Source organism: Leptonychotes weddellii, chromosome 9, assembly GCF_054177405.1.
Source record: "Leptonychotes weddellii isolate Sample4059 chromosome 9, ASM5417740v2, whole genome shotgun sequence".
In the NCBI taxonomy this organism is placed as follows: Eukaryota; Metazoa; Chordata; class Mammalia; order Carnivora; family Phocidae; genus Leptonychotes; species Leptonychotes weddellii.
Genome location: NC_138377.1, coordinates 38,107,940 through 38,121,185, shown reverse-complemented (window position 1 = coordinate 38,121,185; position 13,246 = coordinate 38,107,940). Strand labels below are relative to the sequence as shown.

Below are 13,246 nucleotides of genomic sequence, written 5' to 3'. Positions count from 1 at the left end.
ACGTCTGCCCAGCGACCAGGCAGGAAGCTCACTGCTGGGCATACCCATGAATGCATCAGATATCTGGACTTAGTCATATGTCTTCTGCTCTGGATGACTACTGATCTCTGCTCAACCTCTTGAAAGTTGTGCTCATGAAGCACGGGGTGGCCGCTCACCACTTGGAAAAAATTAAAAAGCACAGCATTTTCCTCCCTGCGTTTTACTATTGTCCCCTTGCTCTCGATGTTTTCTGCAATACTCAACGTTCACTGAGCGCTTGTATGGCCCTCCTGCGTTAGGAACAGGAAGGAGGTCTGAATCTTGTCCTCGAGGGGCTCACTGCTTAGTAGACGACAGAAGTTTGGCTACTGAGGAAAGGAAGTTGAAGGACAAAGCATTATGCAAGCTAGTGCTAATAATGCGTGTCCAGGTACTCGTTGTTCCTGAGTATTTAGTACTGGTGTCCCCTTTCAGCCTCCAACATGTCCCAGTTTAGAGGCTAAATTTTCTAGTTACCCTCGCTGTTGGGTGAGGATGTGCACACACATGACCATCAGCCAAACTCCTGAGCTTTCCTTGAAGATAGGCCTTTCCGAGCAACGGGGGGCAGGGTGTACATTAAGTGTCCACGGAAGGAAAGTGGGGAGCTAGGTTCTGAACTTTCCTCTGAAACCGTGCGTAGTGACCGGAGGGGAAGAAAGCAAGCAAGCTAGCATTTCTTAGTTACTTCCTATGTGACAGCCAGGGATGACGAATAAGTGTCAGTGGTGTGTCATCCTCCACAAGAGGCAGTGTCTATGGGACCATGTGGAAGACCAAGAGCCTTTGTCCACGTGCAGGTGCACAGACGTCATGACCGCCCCGCGGAAGGAGGAGGGAAGAAGCTGAGCAAGTCCAGAGACTTTTGTTCTAGCAGCAAACACTCTTTTCATTTCGGGGTGTAGTTTCCAGACGAGACTTCAAAAGTGCAGCTTTATTTAATGAACTTTGTCATTTGTCTTGCTCTTTTTTTGTTTTCCCAATATTCTTTTTGGTCCATGTCCACAAAGATGATCATCTGACATTGCAGCCAGGCTTAATTTTTTTTTTCTCTTTTTACTGTCCTATAAATGTTTAAATCTATAGTACATTTCTTAAATATGCATTGAGTTGTCCCATGCACTAGTTAGTCGAGACTCTTCGGGGTGCTAGTAAAAGAGCCAGATCAAGCTAGTGTAAGCCTTGAAAGGTATTTGATTGGCACACTTCAACGAGAAGTGCAAGAGTAGCTTCAGGGGTGCTGAGTCCAGAGGCAAATGTCATCCAAACTCTCTTGGTCTTTCAGATTTACCTTCCACTCTATATGGGAAATTGAGAGAATTGTTAACTATCTTGTTTTGCAAATGTCCTTCCTCAAAGGGCCTGGCTGCTGGGGGTTCCCAAACTCACACACATACATTCTACACACCGGATAGAGAAGCCGCGCTAGGAACACAAACGACATACTCTATCTCATCCATTCTCAGACCCCTTCCATCTTTCTTTCTTTCTTTCGTTTCATTTTTTTCAGCACTTTAACATCTATGAAATCGGAATGTATCTTAAATTTGCTGTCACCGGGTGGCAGTTAAGACATAGTTGTCTTGACCTGGACACGTGCATCAAAGCTTCAGGATGAATGCTCGTGGCTCAGCAAACACCTCCCAAGACCACAATAGGGCACTCTTTTCAGAAAAACTGCATGACTGGCATTCTCAATGGCGCAAAGAACACTGGGCAGAAAGACATGCATAGCACCAACTGCAAGCCCGAAAGAACTCTGTGCATAAAGAAGTCTTAGAAATATCTTTAGATTTGCTTCTATCTCCTTTTATTGATACACAGAGTAAAATAGTCTAGAAATCAGTGTGTAAGTAAGTCTAAAGGAGTTCTTTCAGTAAATAACAAAAGAAAATTTTATCAGGATGCAACTTAAACATCTGAGGGCACCCCAGTGCAAATAATGTAGGAGCTGTCTACAAGCCCACATCCGCTTTCTGTTCACTAGCACAGAGTTCTAGACAAGTCCAAGTCTGAGCTGATTGTCCTAGGGTGTTAGAATATTCTTTCCACTTTGCGCTTAGAGCTTCCCAGGAAGCAGCAGAGCTTCGTGGGACAGTCTAGCGGGAAGTGCGCTGATCTGCTAGAAAGGCGCTCGGGGTTCTGACCCCACGTCTCACTCTCGCCAGCAACGACAGGGGACTCGCTCACCTCTCTGCGCCTCAGTTTCCCTTGTCTGAAACAGAAATTGCATGATCACTAAGACCTCTTCTGGCTATAAAACTTTTGAAGCCAGCAATGGCATATGCTATACAAGCCTGGCGTTCTTGTCACAGAGCTATATTGATTGTTTTAGAATTTAAGTGCGACAACTGTATCACAAAGAAAACTTAATAGCTCACAATACCTCTAAGACATGAAAGAACGGCATGTTAGAGCAGCCACACCCATGGTTTTTCCGAAGTCCATCAGCGTAGGACAAAATATCAGGCTAAGCTTTATTAAAAATTTTTCTTTTAACCTGCCCATGCTAAACACACTAAGACATTCGGTGTGCTAATGAGTTCAGCATTATTAGGCGACATCAGGAAACACTGATTCCTGACTCCAAGTTATTTGTTCTGCAGTTTGAGTCTGTCTGTGCAGCAAAGATGTCAGTCAATTTCCTAATTTCTTCCCCAAAAAGCAAGAGAAGGATGCAGTCACCAGGTAAGCAGGCCAGACTAAAGACATCCCACAGCTAAGAACCAGAGTGCAGAGGAAAAACAGCTTGGTGTTCAGAATCACATTAAGTATCTGTTAGAGCACAATGCAGACTAAATATTCCAGTTTACAGAACCAGGAAAGGGCAAGAAACCACATGACAGCCCTAGGGAGACCTAACGACAAAGACAGTAGTTCTCAGGAGGCTGGGGTCAACTCCTGGATGGACTATCAAGGGCAGCCATTCTTTACTTCATCCTAGTTCGTGTTACTCATTTCTTTTCATCCCATCTGCATAGAAACCCTGGGATGTGGGTGCTTCTGCTTTCTACAAAACATGTAAACAGTAAGAAGCAGGAAAAGGAAGAAAAAAAAAAAAACCCCAAAACTTCAGTAAGCTTTGGAAGCCCGGTATTTGCTAAACGTACAACAGAGCCTCCTCCTTGGCAGTTTCTTTTTTGTTGAGGAAATGGAGGCAATGAAGGAGTGAGTGATGCAGGGTCACCAAAGAATCAGTGCCTAGAATTAGAACAGGTCTGATTCCGGAGCCATTGACGACATGCAAACTTAAGCTCTCATTTCAACGACAACTGCATCGGGACTTTCACTAGGACAAGATAATTTTGGGATAGACATAAGGAAAAGTTTCCTAATATGAATATGGAAGGTGGGCCACTATGCCACGGAAGGAGAGTGTGTAAACTCTGCCCTTCGGAACAAGAGGAGCCAACTAATGAGAGTTCATCCCATACGACCCCAGCTGGCCTGGCATCCTTTCAGACATGGAAATGTTTTTCTCCCTACCCACCTCTCTGACTGCATTTTTCAGGTTTCCTTCAATAATATACGCCTTCTTTTAGTAGTCTGTCAGTCTCCTGTGTCTCAAACTACTTCAGCAATAGTATTTTTAAATGCTGTGCCCCACACTGAATGCAACACTCTAAGAGTGGTCTGCCCAATAGCAAATGGAACAGTCCAGTTAACTCCCTTTTACTCTGTACAAAAGCATTAATGCAACCAGTGTTCCCTGTGGCTTTTTCTTCTTTCTTTCTTTTTTTTTTTTTTTGTAAATTTTGCCTCACTTTGATGTCAGTCCGGATCCCTGAAACACTGGTGCCCTTAGGCCACAACTTCCTCCATCCCATATTCGATCTTTGGACCCAAGTACAAGACTTCACATTTTTCCTTATTACATTCTTTTTTGTTAGGCTTGGCCCATTGAGATATACTTAGATTCCTGGCCTGCCATCCAGCAAATAGCTTTTCCAGCCAGCTCCAGGCCATTTGCAAATGTGATTAGCATAACTGTTACATCATCATCCAAGTTATTGATAAAAACGGTGAGAGCATGAGGAGAGCCTGGCGACGCCGGAGTCTAAACCTCTCTCTGGAGCGACATTCATAGATTAGCCCCCATGTCGGTCAGGGTCCACGCAGGAAAACAGAAACAGCCCTGAGTATTTAAGATAGAGAGAATTTAATACAGGGGAGTTATTCGACAGACAATGGAAGAAGACCTGAGAAGTCCATCGGGGAACACTGAGGCAAACAAGTATAGCAATAGCAGGACGACAGGGCATGGGGGTGGGGGGTGAGTAGAAGCTACCCAGAAGTGAAAGGTGGGCCCAGGGAGGAGATGCAGCCATTGACAGAGCTGCCGGCCAAGTCACGGAGGTGGGGGAGAGGTACCCAACGTCTCCTTTCCTGTCATTGGCCTGACCCAGCTGGAAGCCAGCTGACACAGGAGCTTGGGAAAGAGAGTCTCTGTGTTACAGAGCATAGGAGCAGAAGGGCAAGAAATGGATTTGGTATAGATCCCCATTTTTTTTTAACCTACAAAACTTGTGGGGCTGTTTAACTAGTTACTAATGGAATGAATGTTCTCGAATCCAAGACAATTTCTCCATCTTGGTCACAAGAAAATAAAGAACTTGTCAGGTGTCCTGATGAAATCCAGATCCGTAATCTTGACCCTATTTGATTTCTCCAAATAGACTAAGAGCCCCATAAAATAAAAAAAGGAGACTACTATACCCTCTTATTCTTAGTGATCCTTTGCTTTCTTACCTGGCTCCTCACAAGTCATTGGGCTATATGCACGGTTGGCAAATGCCTATAGGCCAAATGCTGCCCATTATCTGTTATTGTAAATAAAGTTTTATTGAACACATATTCATTTACGTATTGTCTGTGCCTGCTTTCATGCAACAAGGGCAGAGTAGAGCTATTCTGACAAAACCAGAAGGCCTAAAAGCCTAAATTATTTACTTTTTGATCCTTTCCATTAAAAGCCAACTCCTGGTCTATTATTTACAGAATCCAACTGCTTCTACCTTCTAAATGTCAGACATTTAGAGATGTCACCCATCTCTAGGCTTTTTGCTCCTCTTCCATTTTCTATTTTATCTCTTAGATAGGCAATAATGGTTGAGCGATCTTTGGTATTCCCCATGGGGTCCTGAAAATGGCCCCACAGTAGCTCGTAAGACCTTATACAAATGAACCCCTCTCTAACCTCATCTACCACCCCTTCCCCAATGTCCACTCCTGTTAAATTCCATCTTGCTTGGGTTGGTCCACTGAGACATCTTTGGATTCTGATTCCTTCTTGCCACCCCTGGGGACAGTTGGCAAACCTGCTGCATGGTTTTTGCACAGGTCTTTCCCTCTGTCAGGACAGCTGTCACCCCAGATGTCTACAGAGATGCCTCCCACACTCCGTTGCTGAAGATTCACTTCTCAGTGAACCTTCCTTGACTTTCTTATTCAAAATTGCCTCTCCCTCCCCCACTGTGGCCCTTCCCTGCTTTACACTTCTCCATAGCACTTACCACCTGCTGACATAATTATTTGCTTATTGTCTGTTCTCCTCACTCCCACTAGAATGTAAACTCCAGGAGGGCAGGATTTCTGTCTGCTTTGTTCACTAACGTGCCCCCAGCGTCTAGAACAGGGCCAGGCAAATACTAGGTGCACAGTAAATATTTTTTGAATGAACAAATGAAGGTCAAGACACTAGCAAACTCATTTGGGGCAACTGGCTACTCTCTTACCATCTCTTCAGCCATCCGAGGTTCTCTTGTGTCATCTTCTGCAAGCAGGGAGAGTAGGTACAGAATTTTGCCTGCAGCCAGACCAGCAAAGACAGAACTTCAATATGGTTAACCATTAAGGATCTATTAGAGTTTGCATACAAGTTAATCACAAAGGAGTCTATCATCAACATTTTAAAACCCAAGATTAAAGAAACTTGAAAGAGCCCTGTCTAGGTAGCAACTGGTTTTTAATTCCAAGGACTGTTCCAAGGACTTATCCTTTCCCCATCCCCACCCACGACCCTCCTTTAATAAAGGTGCTATGATTCAACCCTATATGGGTGTAACAACCATATTCAAAGAGCTCTGAGAAGTTTCTTACAACTAACTGAGCCGCAGGAAGCACTTCCAGCACCTAAGTCAGAAACAGAATTTGCTCACACCGATTTCTTAAACTTTTCTCAGTCCATAAAGAAGTCTTCAGGGATATGGACCCGTAAAGCCCCAAACTCTTTACAGACAGTCTTACATGGGTCTGATGAAAGACAAACAGACAGTCTTATATGGGTCTGATGGAAGATGGCTGGTCTAAATAAAGTTGATTGGATAAATTTTATTTCACTGTCAACCAATAATTATTGGCATTCAGACTATTTTTATTGATCAAGTTGACTTTCTAAGATTTTGAAATATGCATAAGTACACAATACTGTATATATATTTTTTCAGTGCAAAATTTCCACGGGATATTTCGAATCTAAGCCTTCGGCACAATTGAAAGTTATGCACAGCCTGAAAGTTAGCATTTTGTCTTTTTTTTTTTTTTAATAAAACTTTCCTTTAAAATACTACTGCCTTTTTCAAACATGTCTGTCTTCATTGTGGATCTTTTTCATTTTTGGATCATAAAGTTAATCTTTCTTTTTATTTTACTTACAGAAACACTTTACAAGTGTTCAGTCATTAGAACATTGTTTAAGATCTGTAAGATAACATCACTGTTTTAAAATTAAAAAGCTACTTTGCCTTAGAATCTTTGTTCTAAGTCTCTGCGTGAAGCTCACACAAGCAAACTATGAAGTGATCTAAGCTCTTTCCAACCATTCTTTAGGTTCTACCTGCAGTGCTTATAATTTACTTTTAAAAATGTTTATATTTAATAAAAATATGATTAAAAAAGATTTAATTGCATCTCCAGTGCTAACCTAAAACTGTTTCCAATGACCTCCATTTCATTATTTCACAACAGCCTTTTGTTCTGGGGTTTTCCAACTGTTTGCTAAGCATTTTTCAATGGAAGTCTCAATTAGAAGGAAAAAAGGGAGGGGGAGACAATCATTTAATTCAAAAATTAATTTGGAGATCAGGAAACTGACTTAGGCTCATGCCAGCAACTTAAGGCTTTCAGCCTTGGCCACATGATCCGAAGGAACTGAGCAACAACTGTCTAGCTGCTTTAATCCCCCTTAATTTGAGAGCAAAGAAACTCACATGTGTTTCTAAGAACATTTTCGGAGTACAAGAGGTCCATTTCTGGGGGACACCGTCTAATGCCCTTGTCTTGCTGATCTCATGTATTCTAAATTAATTTTTTAAACCGCACATGGCAGGGTGGAGTGGGGCGGGGGTGGGGGGAATAAGGAACAGCGAGGCTGTCCCGTGTGGTTAGAACAACTCCGTAAGGACACTTCAAGAACCTCATCCATACCAGAACATGAGTCCCAGACACGAGGAAGACGAGAGTCACAATGCCCACCCTGACTTCCCTCTGAGACGCTGGGGAAAGAGCTGTCACCGGGCAGGCTGCTTCTACCCCTTTGTTTGGAACCCTCTAAGTTCATTGGTCTTTAGAAGAACTTAATTAAAATCTGTGGACTATTTTCCAGGAAGTATATTAAGCCCTCATGGTAAACTTGGTCTGTTAGGGGACTTTGATTCTCTCAGGACTTTTTTACTTAGGAGGGGAAAACTTACAGACTGAAAAGACTGGTGGGTCTCCTATGCATTTCAAGTCTGGTGGGTTGATATAGGCAACTGAGTTCTCAAAACTTTTCATCTGGGCTTTATGAATCAAAATGGAAACTCAGGAATTTGGGCAGGGCTGGGTGTCCGGGGGCAACACTGCAGAGGTGTTTCTCCTGTGCTCTCTGTCTCAGCTGTCTTTAATCTTCTTCCCCCTTGGTTCCCATCTCTAGCCCTTCAAAGAGCTGCCTTCCTTCCTGCAAAAATCCTTCCTTGCCTTTCACCCATGCAGAGCCGAACCTACTCTTCAAAGGAGTCCGATCAAACCCTTCCAAACAAGGAGCACAGAATAGCTAGCCTTTCCTGACTGTCTGCCAGGCACTGGTCTAAGCATTTTATGTGTCTGATCACTTCATTCTCATGGCAACCTCATAGGCGGGCATTATTCTTCTTTCCATTCTATAGACGAGGCTAGGGGACTGCCGACATTCACACAGGGATTCCAACCCAGGGAGTCTCATCGCCAAGCTTGTTCTCTTATTCACACACCTCTGCAATCATTATGCCTCAGGGTGTCTTACAAGATGACTGGTAACCATACCTTGCTTCTCCCAGATGGGCTGCCTTTGACCAGGGGACATAGCCTTCAGCAAAGGAGTGAGGCTGTTATTGTGTGTGTTTCTAATCAATGGAGCCTTCCTGCGGGCCCCTGAAACCCAATCCCAAAAGCAGTGGCCTATTCTGGCCTTGCCATTGGCCTTTGTGTACACTAATGAGCCAATTTGGAAGTGGAATTAAGTAATATTCATAACCTATAACATGGAGTTATGTGTGAGTAAAAATATTCAGGGAGTCACAACCCTTTGGGTTATATGAATTTTCAGTCTCCTAATCCATTTTCCCCTTCAAAACAGGAACCCCCTTTCCGAATCCTTGAAAGATAGTCCGTAAGCCTCTTACTTCCAGTGCCAGCAAGCTCATTGTACGCCTCAGCTGACTGATCTTCACTATTGTTAAAATGTTCTTATTCATATGGGGCGCAAGCCTGCCCCCCTGTAAGTGCGATTTGCATTGAGGGTAAGAGGAGTGCAGGGCTGCAGCTCTCCCCTGTCTCCTCAGACCTTTCCAAGTGAAATTCTATTCTCAAGGACACTGTCCTGGGCCAGAGGGGATACGTAGGGGCCCAGGATGGGGAAGCCCATGAGGCCAGCTCCACCAGCAGCGACTCTGAGGACAAAGAAGCTGAGGTTTTCCATTTTCCGTAGCAATGACGTAGTTGGGGGGCTTAACTTTGAAGAGTTGTCTTCAACCTCCCCAAACCCCCTGCCATCTGATCTGCCCCTCCTTCTGCAGTCCATACTCTAAATTCCCCTGACTTTGACCATATCCTTCCCTGACCAGCCCCCACCGCCCCCACATTATGGCTTCTCACAACGACTCAAAAAAAACAAAAACAAAAACAAAAAAAACAACCACAAAGAATAGCGTGCCTTAAGTGTCTGAGCTGTGTGCTTCATTTTGTCACTGGCAGCTGGATCTCACAGACCCACACTATTTGAGGTTTTCAATACGTGATCCTTTTCAGAACTTGTGGTTGTATTTTTAAAAAATATTAATAAAAGAAAATATTGATTTTTATCAATAAAGTATTGACAAAAAGTAAGCAGCAAATCAATAAGAAATTGTCTTTAAGATTTGAATAGAGAAAAGGAATCTTCTGTGAATGAGATATCTGCCCCCCCCCCCCAGATATCTGAGATATCTGAATGAGATATCAGTCTTGTTTGCTTCAGGTTTGATGGATTCGTTTCTGGAAACTTTATTAGGAATCTTTATTTAAAAAGAAAGGTCTGTGTTCTTTCTGGAAGTGTCAGTATGAGAGGGTGAGGGGACAACAAGAGAGACTCACCTCTTGGCCTCCCAACTCTGACCCAGAGTTTATCTAGTCCAGTAGGCAGTTCCAGGTAGTCAGCCTTAATATACGCACTCAGCTGATGAAGGAGCACCACCAAAGTAGTTCAAGCAGGGTAGCAGAAGAGACAGGAAGGTTTGAAATCTCTCCAGTGTTGGTGATGGTGAAGTTCTGGAATGTTGGCAGGAATAGGTGTCCCAAGGCATCAGCAGTGAAGAGTTCACCGTTTTGTGAATGTATTTTGGGCATGCTGAAATCAGCAGGTTCCATACACACTTTATTGTTATGATTATTAAAATTGTTGAATCTTCTTGATGGTTCACCCATTTCTTACTGATTGGATAGCAGAAGTAATTAGACCCTGAATTGTATGGGACACATATATATGGGTTATAAGGATCATTGTGTGTTGGAAATAGCGATGAGTAGGAGTCAGAAGCCAGTTTTCTAGTCTCAACTCAAAAACAGTTAGCGGTGACCTTGAGCAAGTCACTTAAACCTGTGAACTTCTAGGAGAGAAGGACTATAGGACCTCTTACATTTCTTCCAATTTTATGCTTCTGTGCTACATAACAGCTCACACCAAAGGATGTATCTATAGCTATCTATTTATACCCATCCATCCATCCATCCACTCACATTTCCATATCCATCCCTGCAAAGTGGTCCAATGTAGTCTCAGTTTCACTGTGTTTCCTGGTTCAGCCATCAGAGGTCTGTCTTTAAGACTAAAGCAAGCAATGTTGGAAGGAAGGCAGAAATGTATGAATGGCCAAATGAATGGTAACTGAATGGTAGATCTCAAAACAACTGAAGAGGCAGGAAGAGGGAATTAAATTGTGGTTTTAAGAACAATTTAAATAGAACAGTACTTGTAGGTGCTCACTTAACATTACCGAATGAATGTAACGCTCATAAACAAAGACTCTCAGGTACTGGAAAGAACATATTCCAGTGTAGGATTAAGTGGCGAGGGGGGCACTACCATAGTTCAAATCCTATGCGATGACTCCGGAAGTACAGAGTCAGACAACCCCAAGGCCCCTTTTTGCATTCATATGAGGGGGCCTATAGTTGCTCCGCCCTGACTTATTTAAGTCAGAAAAGCCAAAGTGCGGCCAGCCAATTCCAGAACCAGTTCTAGGTCTGCTTTATGGAGAACTCCCACACAGGGTCACGTGGCCCGAATGAAGGGTAGTCTGGCTGCAGAGGGGAGCGCCAGAAGAGTGAGCAATCTTGCTCCTTTCCTGGCACACATTTCCCAGTGAGGAAGAGCAAGCACTCTCTATAGATGTCATCCACAGGACTCAACCTGGGCACAATGACAGGGAAGTCAGAGTTTGCCTTTTGCAGTCCAGCGTCCTCTTTCTGCCATTTCCCCCTGCATGAGACTTGTTGCTGGCAGCTCTTTGATTCAGAGGTCTGGCAGCAGGAGCTCTGGGGAGGAATTCTTTAGAGCTGTCTTTGAAGATGATCATTGGGACAACTGTACATTCAACCACTCATGCTTAACCGTACGTCATGCTGTTGGATGCACAGTTATGCCACCAAACACCCACAATGGTGAAAACATATTGAAAACCAATGATTTGGCTTCTAAGTCGCAATGCTTCAGATCCTGTAAAACGGGAGGGCTTCCATGATCCTTTTGGCATGGAATGTGGGTAATTCCATTTGAATAGAGACACCAAATCTGCTCCAAAATTTGGTTCAATTATCACCCGGGTTACAAGTTGCCTGCCTCTATGCTTCTCCATCTGAATGGCATTTTTCTGCTTTATAACCAAGCTTCTTAAGCCAGTTATTGGCCATTTTGCAAGGCAACTGCGGGACAGCAAAAGTTAAGATGCTGTTCTCCAAATGCATTCCAGCAACCCAAGAACATCATGTCCTCTGGCTTGCTGAGAAGCAAAAGAAAAATTCCCCCAAATATTTGAATCTCCCAAATAAAAGAGCAAGATTGAGGAGGAGGACCAGACTGGAAAACAAAAGAGAGGAGGAACCTCCAGGGAGAGGTGGCAGATGGTCCACCAGGTGGACCGTGACAGTCCACAGAACTGGCCAAACTGACTGGTGGACCAGGCAATTTTTAGCAATGATTGCAGTGTGAGCCAGAGTGCACCAGCCATAGGGCACGTTGCCAGTCATCGCTCCTAGTGACATTCCAACCAGATAAGCAATACGTTCATTGCTGGAAGGGGGTTGAGGAACACCAGGGAGGAAGTTAAGGAGAACAGGCAGGCAGGCAAGATAGAAGAAGGATGGAATAGAACATGCTCACCACCCACATCTAGCAGGTTCCAACATGTCTGAACAGGTAACTAGTAAGGTGGCTTAACCTTTGGTCTTTGCACACCCGGGAACATTGCTCTGTAAGAAAAATTTGATTTACTCAAAGAAGTAATTAAATCTGGTGGCACAGAGCTAATCAGAACAGCATTCATCAGCACTCAGAGTTGGAAAGTTCTTTCTCTCCCCTTTGTAAATGCCCAAACCCTGGGCACTTTATTATTCAAGTTTTTAATTAAAAAAGGAACATGAACAGTCCAATAACCTGGAGCCATCCATCATGCTCACAACCTAATAAAAGAACGCAGGGCTGTGAAGACACTCGCCCCTCTACAGGATACGTAAGGCAAGCTCCGCGGCGAGAAAGCAAGGAGTTGCTTGGGTTTCTACCTCTCTGCTGACTTAACTGTCATATTGCATAGTTACTGCTAAACTGCACGAAAGGTATTTCTAATCTCATGACGGTGACTGGAAGAGGTTGAAGGACACAAATTAAGTCTCGGAGCAGTACAGCTGAGTAAGAATGGAAGGTCAGTCAGTTGACTCTTCCCACAATTCCCCGAACAAGGCAATTATTCATGAAGGAAATTTCAAATTATTTTCATTAGACTTGTGTTTTACCAATCTAACCAAAGTGATTAATTAGGGATTAAAATATTTACTCTGCACATGCTGCCTTGGCTCAGCACTAGCATATTTAAGCATTGTGCTAAAAGGGTCAGCTGTTTCCAGTATTGTTTGGAATTCATTTCCTATTTTCTATGTAAAAGGGCACTGACATGCTTGTCTATACCATACTTTGGGTCTCTCCAGGCACCGAACCGGAGAAGAAGAAAGAGGCTTCACAGGTCCCACCCTTTACCCCCAAATTTCTTCCTCGTTAGAACCACTCTGTGGCGATGGCCATAGTTTTGCTGTATCCTTGTCTTTGTAACAAGGTGTCCAGAACACCTGGGAGCCAACGACAACACCCTAATCATTGTCACCCTCATCAATGACACATGATGGAGCAGTGACAATTGCATAGCGGGATACATCATGGCACACAGGTGTGAAGGAGACTACCGGAATGGGGGGCTATTCCAAGACTTTAGAGGGCTTTTCAGCACCATAGGATAGCACAGAGCCGGTGATGGTAACTGTCTCCTGTGTGTTGAGAGTGCCAGCAGAGACAGTTACTCAAACAGGATGCCTGAGCCCCACTTGTACCAGGGGTACCCAGCGGGGCCGGAGCATTGACGAGCTTAAACTGCCACCTTGCCGAGACTCCAAATGGGACACCAGTGTTGGGAAATAGGTCTTGTTTATTCAGAAATTCCTAACGTTTTAAGACGTCGCTAAGACA

The 13,246-nt window shown here is 43.8% G+C and overlaps 1 long non-coding RNA gene across 2 annotated transcripts in view; it reads right to left on the bottom strand.

Annotated features, from left to right (window-relative positions):
* Nucleotides 1–983: 983 nt before the first annotated feature.
* LOC115944134 (uncharacterized) overlaps nt 984–13,246 on the bottom strand; it is a 38,334-nt gene continuing 26,071 nt past the window's right edge. For both annotated transcript variants that reach the window (XR_014148181.1, XR_004078709.2), the window contains exons 4-5: nt 5,757–5,827; nt 984–1,320 (exon numbers count right to left, since the gene is read on the bottom strand). This is a non-coding gene — a long non-coding RNA (uncharacterized LOC115944134). The remainder of the gene's footprint in view (nt 1,321–5,756; nt 5,828–13,246) is intronic.